The 14,419-nt window shown below is 39.5% G+C and overlaps 1 protein-coding gene across 5 annotated transcripts in view; it reads right to left on the bottom strand.

Annotated features, from left to right (window-relative positions):
• The window catches only part of LOC408826 (dystroglycan), a 97,409-nt gene that overhangs the window by 28,107 nt on the left and 54,883 nt on the right, over positions 1–14,419 (bottom strand). The window contains exon 2 of one of the 5 annotated variants that reach the window (XM_026440548.1): positions 10,804–10,881. The exons of the other annotated variants lie outside the window; for them this stretch is intronic. The gene's annotated coding sequence lies outside the window, so the exon portion shown is untranslated. The remainder of the gene's footprint in view (positions 1–10,803; positions 10,882–14,419) is intronic. 5 annotated transcript variants of the gene reach the window in all.

Here is a 14,419-nt window from a genome sequence, read left to right as displayed (position 1 = left end):
GTGAAAGATTCACCAAGGTTGAACGACGCGCTGCATTAGTAAGCAAGGATGGATTTAAGAGCGGCTCGGTCGATTACGTGGCCCGGGGCGAAGAAACGGCGAAGAAAGTGGCGGTTTACGGGTCCCCGAGGTGCGACGAGCTTAAGAAGCTAAACGAAATATCCCCGAGGTCATCAGGCAAACGGGAAAAGTCGAAGAGAGAGAGAGAGAGAAAAGAAAAGTTTCTTTCTCTTCTCGCGATACGAAGCTGCCAGATCGTTTCCTCGAAATGGAGGAGGAAGAAGAAGGCTTCTTCTTCTGGATCTGAAAGGAAAACGTAGAATCGAAATCCGTTCGAATCCAGTCAAAGAAGTAGAAACGTTGACCACCATTCTACTTTCTTGCTGAAAAGGGAAGATGGTGTTGCGAGATTGAAAATGGGAACGAGGCTGCATACATACATATACACACGTGTTCGACAGAGAGAATTATTTCTCTGGTTAAACTGGCCGAGAATCTTAATCTTTCGGGTTAGGATTTTTTGTTTAAAAAGCTTCAAGAGAAATTCGATCCTTTAATATTTCACTTTCTCGCCTCTTCGTCCAAGTCCTCCTTAAATCGATCTTTGCCTGATCCCGTTCCAAGGATATATATGTATCTCTGAAAGGAAGGGGATCAAGGTTGAACAAGCAAGGATCTAAACGGCGCAATCTCCGCTACATCTTACGCGCGCATAAAACACGCTCCCTAAAATCCTGTCGTAAGGAGGAAATATCGCTCGAATCATCCCTCCCCGCACGAGTGCGCGAAATTCTCTCGGTTATCACGTCTCCCCAGATATTCTCATTTTCTCCCACGTACACATACACGTACACGCCGCTTTTCAACCAAGGAAATACGCGGCACAAGCAAAGCCTCGATTCAAGTGCAATTAACCGGCCTTTAAACAACTCCTAATCGAATGATCGTCCACGTGTATATATGAGAGGGAAGAAAAGAAAGGAGAGAGAGAAAAAACGAGAAATAAACGAGAGAATGGAACGAAAGAGGATTTTTCATTAGATAGCTCGGTGGTAGTTTCATAAGCTCTCTCTCTCTCTCTCTCTCGAGAAAGCAGATGAGAAAATAGGATCGCAACCGGATTTAACGAAGCTCGTGTTTAGCCTTGGTACACGGAGGAGTTGGCGTGTCGTCTCTCGGGAAGATAAAGCTCTCGTCGACTCGATTCGCGTACTGAAGTTTCGAGCAATGTGGACGTTGTTGTTGAGTTATCGGACGATGGAGAGAAGAAAGGGGAAAAAAAAAAGGAAAAAGAAAATGAACACGGTCGAAAACGAAGGAGAATCGTAATCTAATTTCTCTTCGCTCTCTCTCTCTCTCTCTCTGTTTCTTCTCTCCTTCTTCTTCGTTTTCGTTTCCATCTCGCTTGACGATGGAAAAATCCGTTTGGAAAGCTCGAGCTTGTTAGACGATATTGAAAGCAGCAATTAGCTCCAAGTTTTTACCTCGTTGAATCTCGATCGATGCTTCGATGATGAGATTTTCCTTTTTTTTTTCCTTTAACGAGTTATCCAGCTAATTCCAAGATACGTGCACTTTCGAATATTAATATTTCAATGCTTTTAATTTTAATCGTTTAGATATATTGGGGAATATTTTTTGATGTTTCAATTATCATATTTAAGAATTGGAGAGAAAAAAAGGGAATGGGACGGATATATTATTTCGTGGGTGATTGATAGTTGCTGTAAAAAGTAAAAATTTGATATTTTCAAGTATAATTGGACGAGTTATCAAGCGAGGCAAGTTCATATCGCGATTATCGTAGAACCTTGTGTATTCACCGTGCAACATGTTATAACTGGCCTTTCGCGGCTCCCACTGATAAAATTCTTCGCGTTACGTATGCACTGGATACGATAAACCGTGCAAACTGGAACGATTAATCGTTATCTATCATGACTGTGACGCGCGAAGCGTTAAGTAACTAGGGAAAATATTAAAAATAATTTCTTCATTTTCGAACCTAATAAATAATTATACTATAACTTTTGTATAAATCAATGGAAAAATTAAATGAAATTTCAAGATGAACCTACCTAATTTATATTGCTTCTATAACCCATCCATCATAAAAAAATACCCTGTTCAAATTAAATTTCGAATTAATTCTATAAATAATAAACTTTACATCTTGTACAAGAATCGTGGAATCAATTATTGGAACAATTAAATAACTTACACGCAAGGGTGAATATTTGAATAAGTTCCTATAAAAAGAAAGTAAGAAAGATAATCTGTCTGGATCTTTATCCTCCACTTTTCATCGTCGAATCGATAATTCCGTCGGATTACGGAAGCGGAATAAACAGTTCTCACCAGTTTCAATCAGATGCAACTGGTCAAGTGTCGATAAAAATTGATTATTGTTGAGGCATTGAATGTTGAATACCGGAAACGACGATATCCATCCACCAGGATGAAAACATTCTCGACACGTTTCAAATATATATATTTGGAGGAGAGGAAAATTTGGCAAAGTCGATGAATTTCTCTCCGAGCAAACGCATGATAATTCGCGGATCAGGTTTGCATTTCGAGATTGCAAGTTTCGAAGAAAGGTCGAAAGACAGTTGGAAAAAAGGGTTTAAAATTTATTCTTAATTCTGAAATGATTCGATCAGGATATGGAGATTAAGATATGTATGAATGCTTTATATTGAGTTTTGAGAATTAAAATTCAATTGGAATTTGGATACTAATTAAACGATTCTATTGAGAGATGTTAGGTGTTTTTATAAAAAATATTTATGATAAAGGATAAAATAATCGATTATTTCAAAATTAAAAAATACTTGGTGCATGTATCTTGCGATAACTTTTTTCACAGTCTCCATTTCTATTGTTCCGGTTAAAAAAAAAAAAAAAAATGGTCAAATATCAAAAGTTCCATCGCGAGACGACTCCCTTCTCCCCCCTTCCCCTCCAATCCACCGATAAACCCAGCAATATTTCTTTCTCAACGGATATTGCCAAAGTTTATCGCGTGCACGTATATATATATATATATTTAAACTGGAATAATAAAAAAAGAAAAAAAAGGAAACCAAAAAAAAAAAAAAAATAAATAAAAAGAAGCGAAAGATTGGAGAGCTATATTTTTCCTCGGTTATCCCTCGATTCAACCGGACCATCGGGGATTCACGTTTCGCGGTGGAAGATAAAAAAGGAAGAGGGGAAAAATGGAATCGAGAGGAGAAACCGAACGAATCATCGGGAAAATGGCCAACGTGAGAGAGACATTACGCGATAATAATTCGATGCTTGCAAATCTGTCCTTTAAAATTCTCATAAATTCGTCAAACTCTCGAGAAAGCGAACACAAAGTTAAAGTCTTTTCGAGTAATTTAAGTATTGCACAATTAATCTAAACTGCAATTACTCTTTATCCTTCTAAATTCGTATATTTCAGAGTTGGATTTTAAATTTGGAAACCATGATTCAAAGCGTAGATTCTATTCCTATTCAATATTCCAAATTTTATTTCTATTTTTCAACAACACGACAGTGATTTGTTAAACTGTTAACTCTATTTCCTTCGTTCACGTGTCCAATCAACAAGTTCCTGGCATCCCCTGCCGGGGATGGATTTTATTTTGGCATACTTCCTCCGCTTAAATAGTATTCCGCTTTTATAATATTCCTGCCAATATTTATCTACCATGATGGATCATTAAACAAACACGTATTAAAAATACGATCGAAAATTCACTCTCCCCCTAAAAACACGTCATCCACTAATCTACACACAATTTATTGTTCTCTTTCTCTTAAAGAAAAAGAAAAATCGAGTACTCCTTGATCAAAAAGGGCGTAATTGAAGGGATTCGATGTCGGCAAGAATCCCTCAGAAAGTCAATTGGCACGGTGTGAAAAATAACGAAGCAGCCTCGTGGGGCCGCGTGCGGGTCCAAGGGGGAAGGAACCCTTTGACGGGTTCCCGGCTTCAAAGAGCATTGTTTTGCTGAGGGAAAGGGAAACGAAGAAGAACACCCCCTCGAGGCTTCTGACTCATTGCCTCGAAACGCCAAATTCCTTCGTTTATTTATAGCCTATCTATCGTTGGCACACGAAACTTGTGCAAACAAACGTTCAATGTTTTTCGCATTCTGCCATCGGTGTGAACCGTACCACGACACGTTATTAAAATGTATGTTATCGCGTGTCTTTTTTTCTTCTTCTTCTTCTTCTTCTTCTTCTTCTCCCTCGTCACTCTTGCCTCGAGCGAGAAACGAAAATACCTAAGTAAATACGCTCCCTGATATTTTTAACGTTATTTTTCGGGATCACGGAACATTCAGAATCACTGGAAGATTATTGATATTATTATCATCGATCGATAATATCACGATATTTGTAAAATAGCAGCAAGGTCTATTTTGAATATTGATCAATGATTAAAATGGAAATAAGAAGAATAATATTCGAAAAAATTTTGTCTCCTTTGAATAATTATACGCAATATACGGGGAAGGCTTTTTGTACAGAAAGGCACACAAGAGACAAAAGAGGAACAGGATTTGCCCAGAACCATTCCTCTGGATTCGTAACCAAATGCCGTTTCCGATCGTTAATATTCCCGAGGTATCAGAGAAAGCTAAGCCGGGTAATTCCCACATTCCCCCCTCCCCTCGCTAAATCCAGTGAATTCCAGTTGGTACACTACTTTGCCAACTTGAGAAATTTGTCGAATTTACGAACAATCGCGTAATTTCAATCCCTTTTCCTCCCAACGAGAGTACGCTATTTACGTGAGTCGAATAATTGCCCTCTCGAATTATCATCGTAATCATCGTCCTGGCCATTTCTTTTTCGTTCTCTCCATTATTTTCAATCATCATCATTCTAGCCATCTCTTTTTCATTCTCTCCGCTATTTATAATCATTATCCTCCTAGCCATTTCTTTTTCATTCTCTCCACCATTTATAATCATTGTCATCCTAACCATCTCTTTTTCACTTTCACGAATAATCAGCCTCTCAACTATTCGAATTATCATCATCCTAGCTATCTTTTTTTCTTCATTATTTTCACGAATAATTAATCTCTCGACTATTCGACTTCTAATTATCATCGGAATCATTATTCTAACCATCTCTTTTTCATTTTCACGAATAATTGGCTCCTCAACTCGAATTATCATCATCATCCTAGCCATTTCTTTTTTTCTTCATTATTTTCACAAATAATCGGCCTCTCAATTATTTGATCTCGAATTATCATCATCCTAGCCATCTCTTTTTCATTCTCTCCACCACTTTCACGAATAATCGTCCCAACTATTCAAATTATCATTTTAATTATCATCACCCTAGCCATATTTTTTTCTTCATTATTTTCACGAATAATTAATCTCTCGACTACTCGACTTCTAATTATCATCGTAATCATCATCATTCTAGCCATCTCTTTTTCATTTTCACGAATAATCGGCCTCTCAACTATTCGAATTATCATCATCCTTTCTTTTCTTATCATTTCTCTATAATAATTGACCTCTCGACTACTCGAATTATCATCGTAATCATCCTAGCCATCTTTTTTTCTCCACCATTTTCACGAATAATCGGGGATAGCCGGTTGATTTGGATTAGCAAGAATTGGATAGTCGTATCAGGCCGAGACCGGTCTTTGTTGATCATTATGCAACGCGTCGCAAGTTCAACGACACTTAACTGTCTCTCGATGGATGCTATCGGGTGACGCGACTTCCGGTCTGTCTAGCACTTGAGTACACACCAGGCCTGTCGATTTCTCTGCGTCTCGAACGTCTACGAGTTATTCTAGGATTGTGTAGGATATACAGTGTATAGGGCTCGTACGTTAGAGATGGCATATCGTCGATTGTCGATTCAGATGGTGTTAGATTGTACGTAGTAAATGTTTGCCAGTCATCCATCTGCGGAATTATTCCTCTTAATTACATCCTCTTGTCGATCCCTTTCGAAATTGAATCGATATTTCATAGCAAATTTTTCCACGAGCAAAACTACCTGTATCTTTAATCCTCTCTTCATTCATCCTTATCTCGATGTAATACAATCTCCAATATTGTTATCGCACAAATATATAACGTTTCCTAATCGAGCTTTTACGTTATCTCAACTGTTGACACATCGTACAATAATATCTATATATATATGATGGAATCAATTTCAAAATACTCGTCTCACGATTCAATCCCTTACGATCGATAATTTCGATCAAGATTACTACCCAACACTGTCCTTGGCGGATTTAAAAAAGAAAAACCTCTGAAAGAGAAAGAGAGATGAGAATAGATCCGATCGTAAGGAATTCCGTTTCACGAATTAATCTCTTGTAATCCTCGTCGATCCATGAATTAACAGAGGGGTGCGCCTCTCTGTAAAAGCGTCACGCTCGGCCGAGACGTGATCGTGATTCACGATCCATTGTTGAATCACCACGGGCATCGTACGTGATCCAAGTACGCGTCCATTTCGATCGTGGAAGATTAACTCGTTCGGGGTAAAAATTTTATGCCTTAAACCAGAAATAGATTTATTACTCTCCTCCCGTCTTACTCTCTCTAACAAGATTCCAAAGCTCATCCATCGATCTTCGTCTAACCAATTTCCCGCCAATTTTTAGAAATTTTCGAAACGCATCGAATTCACATTGACAGAAAAAAGCTTCAAAATGCACTTGAAGAAACTTGATAAAGATGTTAAGAGAAAAATTGCTCGAACTGATCGGGAATATCCTTAATCAAAAATTTAGAAATTTTTAGAAATTTTCGATCAACGCATCGAATTCACATTGACAGAAAAAAGCTTCAAAATGCGCGAAGAAACTTGATAAAGATATTAAGAGAAAAATTACTCGAACTGATCGGGAATATCCTTAATCAAAAATTTAGAAATTTTTAGAAATTTTCGATCAACGCATCGAATTCACATTGACAGAAAAAAGCTTCAAAGTGCACGAAGAAACTTGATAAAGATGTTAAGAGAAAAATTGCTCGAACTGATCGGGAATATCCTTAATCAAAAATTTAGGTTTCGAGGCGAGATGTATAATTCTGCGTTTCCATCCGAAATGAATGAAAATTCTCGACGATTCGAGGCGGCCATTTCACGCTCTTTCCTCCTTCCATCGCTCGCGCAAACTGGCTGACTGAGCGCTAATTAACTCGCGATGCCATGCAAGCCCCGACTAATTGGGCTTGTTCTATAATTAACCATGGCCAACTTTTAATCGGCTCTGCTTTTCCTACGAAACCTACGGATTCCGTACGATTTACGTACGGTTTCGTGTTCTCCCTCTCCCCTTTCTGAGGGGCGAAACCTGTCTCGAACTGGTCTCGCGATTCTTCCCTAATGAACGTCTATGTGGGCCACGTCGATGATACCGTGTTAATTAAACGCGATCGGGCCACGACGACGACGATACTTTCGAGATACGTTCTCGAGAAAATAAGAAATAGAAGAATAATTTCCCAAGAGGAGGAATGATTCATCCTCCCCTTTCTTCATTCATTTCGCGCGAAATTATTTTATCAGAACTTGAGATAAATTCATCTATACAGGATTCCTCAATGCAGGAAGATTAAAAATCAGCGCAAATTGAGATACGAAAAGCAAAGTTTCTCGCGCAAACACTCGACAAGATTATTATATTGCTAAATATTTCGCCAGATAATGGCGGAAAAATTCCAGGAAACGATTTAAGAATGGTTAATCAAACTCGCAGAGAAGTGTGTCAAGTGGTTTTCAATTCTCCCGCCAACTTTTCAATTCTTCTTCAAGTCGGAGAAGCCGCTGAACAACTGACCCCTCCCCTCATTTACGATAATTCCTTCTGGAGTTGCGGGCAAAAGTTGGAGGTGCAGAAAAAAAAAGAGGAGGGGAAAAATAACTAGGAGAAAAGAATATCGAGTATCGAAATACGTTTCGAAGGGTTGGACAATATTAATAAAAATAAAAATAAAGGAGAAAAAAGCGATCGAAAAGGGTTAAATGCTGACAGCGGCCAGACGGCGTTTCCCATAAACATGAGCCGTGGTGTGCACTCGTCGTAAAACATAAAACGGATGAAAGAAGGACGGATGGAAAGGGGCACAATGGGCTCCATTCAACCAAGTTCACGCGGCGTCGTTTAAACGTCGTTATCACAATACCGGGAAACCTTCTCTGCCCTCTGCTTCGCATCACAATGTCCGATTGCGTGGGTGGGAGGAGAGGTCCGATAGGAAAAATATTTTCGGCGCTATATTAAACGCTCGATCGTTTTCAGGGATTTTTATTTGGGGATTTTGTGTTATTTATCGCCTCGAAACTAGGAAGGTATTTTGACGGCATTGCTTCCATTCGAAATGGAATAACAGCACTCTCGTTCGATGCCAAAAATGTTTCAATGTCCTCTCGTTCGTCGATATAATAATTTCTAATCAAACGATACTCGATTCACGGTGCTCAAACTTCGATTTTCTCTCTCTTTTCTCTTCACTCTCCATTAGAGAGCCCAAAATGGGAAATAAATCGTGTCAGTTACCTCGATGGGGCGGTAAATATCTCGGCACGACGCGAAAGCGCGCAGTTTAAGCTCCCGCAGGATGGCCGGGCTTATAATGCCTCATAATTGCGCAGTCAGTGGCCGATTGAATTCCATTAATTTCGATCATAGCGTAGCTAGGCGCCCTCTAGGCGTCATTAACAAAGCTGCGCCCTCTGCCACCGCACCCAAATATCACCGCCAATTAGTCCGCGCTAGCGCCGTGTAATTAACGTAATTAACCGATGGATCTCAATTATCAACGATTTCGGGATTCACGTCTCCATCCCTCGAATATAATAATACGAATAATTTTTACCAGCGTTATTCCAGTGTGATGATTTTTCCATCTGGACTTCAACATTTCAATATTTCGATGCTCCACAGCACGCTTCTTCGATACAGGGTCGCAGTGGCGAAAAAAAAAAAGAAAAAAGGAAAAAGGAAAAGCTGGTCCAGCCACGTCGAGAGACATGTGTTACGTGTTAAACTCGCGCACGGCTTTCTCGACGACCAGTTGCATCAGCCGAAGGAAACGACGAGATTGCCCGTTCCTCTGGCTTCAGTTTGCGCAGTCAATTAACGCTCGCTGCTTTTTTCTCGTATCTTTCTTTTCTATATATATATATATATATGTGTGTACACACGTATGGATTTCTCTCTTCCTCTCTCTCTCTCGTCTTGAAATCGATGTCGATTTACGTCGGTAACGAGAGAGAGAGAGAAAGAAAGTACGCGAGAGAGGGAATACACGCTTTCAAGTACGTAGCATTGAGAAATTTTTAATTATTGATCAATCATCTTCCCATTCTCTTTTCAAGAATTTTCTTACCGTTTTACGACTGTCCAAGTGTATATATCATTATAGAAAAAGAATATGAATGGATTTATAGCGGACAATCAAGCTTCGTAGAATTTTCCATGGATATATACGAATCGAAAATATTACAGTTAAGTTTCTATTCCATTTCTTTTAATTCTCATTCCTCCCCTAATTTTCGTTTAATATCGTCGCGAAACTTTTATTCTCGAATGTATATATTTAAGAAAGAAAGAGAAAAATCAACAATTGGAATTCCGAAACGTTGGAGGACAACCGATAATTCACGATCCCTATTTACCTGTCATTTCCTCCAATCCTTCAAATCGGAGACATGTTTCAGCCTTATCGACAGTCATAATCGCTTTCGCGGCTCGAAAATTCATGCACTCCACTGTGCACGAGACAAACTGAACTTGGAACGCGATGAAATATCGGGGGAAGGGGATTTTATCTCGGCACGATTCGTCGTTCGACGATAAATCTCGACGATTCTCGCGAAAAATTTCGAGCGTAACAACGAGTATTCAACGCTGTCGCAAATTTCTTTGAAACTCTGCCAAAAAAGAGAGAGAGAAAAGGATCTCGTGAAAAACAAAATTGCATCTTATTCAAAACGCACGCTCGTCGAAGAACGACGAGTTAGCAGCGACGAATAGTCAATTAGCGTGGACTTTTAACAAGCGTTCGAGCAGATGGAAGCCACAAACGAACTTGCAACAAAGAAATCCGGCTGAATCCGGTCGCCACGCATCTGCAACCATTTCTTTTTTCTTCCGTTTTGAAAGAGATAAAAAAGAAGAAACTATTAATTTGCAACCGTGTCTGCTGCTGGATCGGGAAAATTTTTCTCCTTTTTTCGAAACCGAAAACATTCCGAATGCTATTTTTGGTCGTGATTTGTACGAACAAAAGACGATTTTAGGGGGAGGGAAATTTAGTCAGCAAATGCGTGAATCAACTTTTCAGAAGAGCGTTCGAGGAGTGACGGAATCGGGTTGGTGGCCATGGGCCAAATCATCGCGTCCCGAATTAACTAACTTCGATTAAACTCCCTACCCAACATTTGGTTTTTCCCCTAGAACGATTTAATCTAAGAACCGATTTTTCAAAATCGGTTGTTAACAATTTTTAATTCCAAAAAACTTTTGCTTTTCGAAACTTGGAGCCACTAATTCTCACTCGACTTCGAATTCATATTTCCTCTATCCATCGCACCTTTCAGAAGTATTTATTTTTCGCGCAAACACGAAGAGGCTTCTGCCGATGGAGCCGCAGAAGCAAGGAAAGAGCAAGTTTATTCGAAAGCGATAAGCGAGTTTACTCGTTTCCAAAGATTACTCCTTTCCTCTCGTTGGAGGAACGAGGCTCGAAGAAGGCCACGAGCAAACGTATATAAGATAATGCGTGTTGCAAAAGAATCGATTACCTCATCTTCAAAACTTCTCCTCGCCTCTACTAATTAAATTCGTCCCCACGTACGCTCGCGTCTCTCGAGTTATTTGACCTAAAAAAAAACAGTTCCTTGTTACATACTCGATCCAACCGCCGATAATAAAACCGTGACGCCGTGATATCGTGATAAGTTTTCGTAGAGAGACCGATAATAATACGCGGGATAAATTCTGTAAATAAACAGCAGGCCGGGAAAATTCCAAGTTTATTGAAACTTGCGATCGCCTAGGCGTAAACTGGTTTCGTTCACGCTTGTAGAAACGCTTGTAACAACAACGCTTACCACACCAGTGTAGCGAAGCTATTAATCAGCGTGAATTATGGAAATGCGCGGAGTGAATATAACTGGAGCTCGAGTCGTTTGCGCAACTACGATGATGAGCAGACGAAAACTGGTGGTTAGAAAAGTGTGAGAAAGTGTATTACTCTCGCTGTGACGATGATCGTAATTTATTTATTTATATATTACCACGTAATCGTCCGGCAACGGAACAGAGAGTAGAAAGTGATGCCATTGTCCTGATTTGTAAAAACTCGCTTTCACGTAATCGTGAATGACTTTAGCTTTAGTCGAGATCGAACTTTGAAAATTACATTTCGAAGGATGGATAAAGAGAAGACGAATTCAACGAGGATTGAATCGAATCAATTTAATATTTATAAATATTCTCGTTAACGTCTCTGGAATTCTTGTTAAATATAATCGAAAGATCCAAGTTCTTCTCTTGATGGAAATGAAATGAGAAAAGGATTCGAAACGGCGCGAAATTTTTCGAATAACGGCACGGCGCTTTGCTTACCAATTTCATTTAATTACGGATATGAAAAATGGATAACAATAGCCAGAGACAAAATTTCGCTCGGCTCGAAATCTACAGGGAATATTAATTTAAACAAACCCTGTTAAATTATGCAATCGTCGAGGGAAATATTTCGAAACTTTCCTCTCCCTTTCTAAAAATAAAAATTCGAAGAATATAAAGAGTTTCCATCCTCCTCTTTTTCTTTCTCAAAGAGAAGCAAATTTGCGAAGAGGAAACCTTATCCTTCGATTAAATAACAATTCGAATTTTAAAGAAAACCACGCGCCTCTTCCTCGACAAAGGTGTTAATCGACTTCAATGTTCCAACAGCCGATTAACTTAAGCAAGAGACAGACACCGGAGGAAGTACAAAAGCTCGACACAATAGGATTCCTTTCCTTCCCTTTTCTCCATTCGTCGCACAGGGTCACACAATTTTCCATCGTTCGTTTCTTCGAAGACGACGCGTCAGCTTCTTCCAGGAAGCGGTGGAAAATGTGGGGCGTTAAAATTCAACGGGGCATCAGGAATGTAAAGCGTGAGCCTACAGAAAATTCTCTCTCTCTCTCTCTTTTCTTGGTTAAAAGGGTCGACGGAAGCAAGCCTTGCCCAATCGAGGGAACTCACGAGCGTCCATCTCTTCCATCTCCAAGGATTATCCTGGACTACCAGTCGATGTCCCTCCTCCTCCTCCTCCTCGTTTGTCGTCCCTTTATACGGCTCGTCAGTGATTCTCCTTCCAGCCTTTTCTCACGTGTTCATCCCGCACGCACAGAGTAAGAGTGATAATTTTTCACGATTCGTTCGAAAACTTGCGAAAAAAATTGAACAATTTCACGCGATATACGCGTTTATCTATTCGATCAAGACGAAGATTCGCTCGTGCAAAGTTCGAAACGATAATAAAACGCCAACTTGTCGACTGGTTTTCCGCGAGTTTTACTTTTTATATGCACAGTTTTCCTACATGAAAATATTCCACGTTGCGAGATTTAAAAGCTTGGAGAGGAGATTTCATTGAAAATTTTATATATAATATAAATAAAGGTAATTTAACAAGAGGAGTTGATTGAAAAAGCATGGGAAGAAAACGAGGAGAGTATCTTAATTTTTCGTGACGACGAATGCGACAAAGTAAACTGGATGGTTAAAAATTAGTGTGTAAAGCGCGATGCGGTTCAATTGCGACATTTATAGGCGTAATAATAAAAGCGTGCGTGTTTGGAGTGCGTTATCCCGTAATGCCGTCGACTTGGTAATAAGACTTAATCAGGAGTAATAGAGCGCACCTATTAATAGAGTAACCGTTATGGCGTGTGCCGCGATAATCCGATGATGCGGACTCATCCAGTTTGCTTATTGCCTCCCACGTTTAACTCGTACACGAATTTTACGTCATTTCACTTCCTTGTTTAATCCTATCATTGTAGAAAAGAAAAAAGAAGAAGAAGAACTGGAAAATCCTTGTTAGGAGAAATATGTACAACTCGGAGTAGTAAATTTTAACTTAAAGAGGAACGCGTTATTGAAAAAATAGAAACGAAAAAATTCTAGATAATTAAGGAGAGAAATATTGAAAGATTTTCATTTTATTCTCGCTTTAATTTTCGCGAACGAGGATTGGTTAAAGGAGAGGAATGTAACGTTGCGTCACGAACGTCTTGCGACCACATTTCCACCGCTTATCCTGCGCGTAAAGTGTACTTTGGTGATCGTGAGTCGCAGCCTTGGGTCGATTTAGATAATTCCGGACACCTATCTGTGGTTTACGAGTTCCTAAAGAGATCGGGATAACGGGAACGTTTATGGTAAATATTTCGCTTTAAACGGCGATAATCCGAATAATCCAAGCTCGTGTATATGCGCGCCTGGCTATTAAGCCGATTGCGCGAGCTGCGCGGCTTCTTTGAATGCCGATGCAGTTCTGATACAGTTCAACGAATTTAATCAAATGCTCTTATATTATATAAATACAGCGAGGAAATTATAAAAGAGGCAGATACTACTCTCCTTTGATGTAACTCGTGCTCGAGTTGCAAATAATCTTGCATTTATATAATGGATTGAGTAAATTTGACTGAAATTCGGCTGTATTCAATCGCAAAAATCAAATAAGAATTCTCAAAATTCGATACATTTTTTTCCTACGCATTTTTTTCCTATTCCTCTATGCAATAATAAAAAAAATGTGATCCTTGGATTTTGCAATACAAAATCCAAAATTATTTTCGAACAATTGACAAGCTTCGGGTCGAGTCGTAAAAGTTCGGGCGTGGTCGGTGCCCGAATTGCGTTACTAAAACTGACGAGCCGATGTTGGCCGATTTTTACCGAGCGGCTCCGAAGGGCCGCTCATCCGAATAATTTCCGTATGGAAATCCAATCCGATTCCATCCCAATTTTCTATCCCATTCTCTCCCCTATAATCTCCCAAATACTCGCATCTTTATTCATAAAAACGTTGCAACGATTTCACTTAATCGGATACGAAGCGAGAACAGGATAATAAACTCGAGTTCAATAATGCAACGTCTCATCTTCAAACTTCATTCCCCAAGATACCCTCTCCTTATGCATTATAATCTCGAGTCTCGTCGCCTACTAATCCACGAGAAACTTCATCGAAGGATTCATTTCACAACTCGAGCGATTCGTTGGAAAAACAATTTAAAAATATATAAGAAAAAAAAAAAATCCTTTCCTGATCGGCCATGAGTCATCGGTTTCTCCACTCGAACCGCATTATTACTACCCTCCACCTTGCTCAAACATCCTGCTCCCTCCTCA

This window comes from Apis mellifera, linkage group LG5, assembly GCF_003254395.2.
Source record: "Apis mellifera strain DH4 linkage group LG5, Amel_HAv3.1, whole genome shotgun sequence".
Lineage (NCBI taxonomy): Eukaryota > Metazoa > Arthropoda > Insecta > Hymenoptera > Apidae > Apis > Apis mellifera.
Note: the sequence above shows the minus strand (reverse complement) of the source record. Positions and strands in the feature narration are given on the sequence as shown.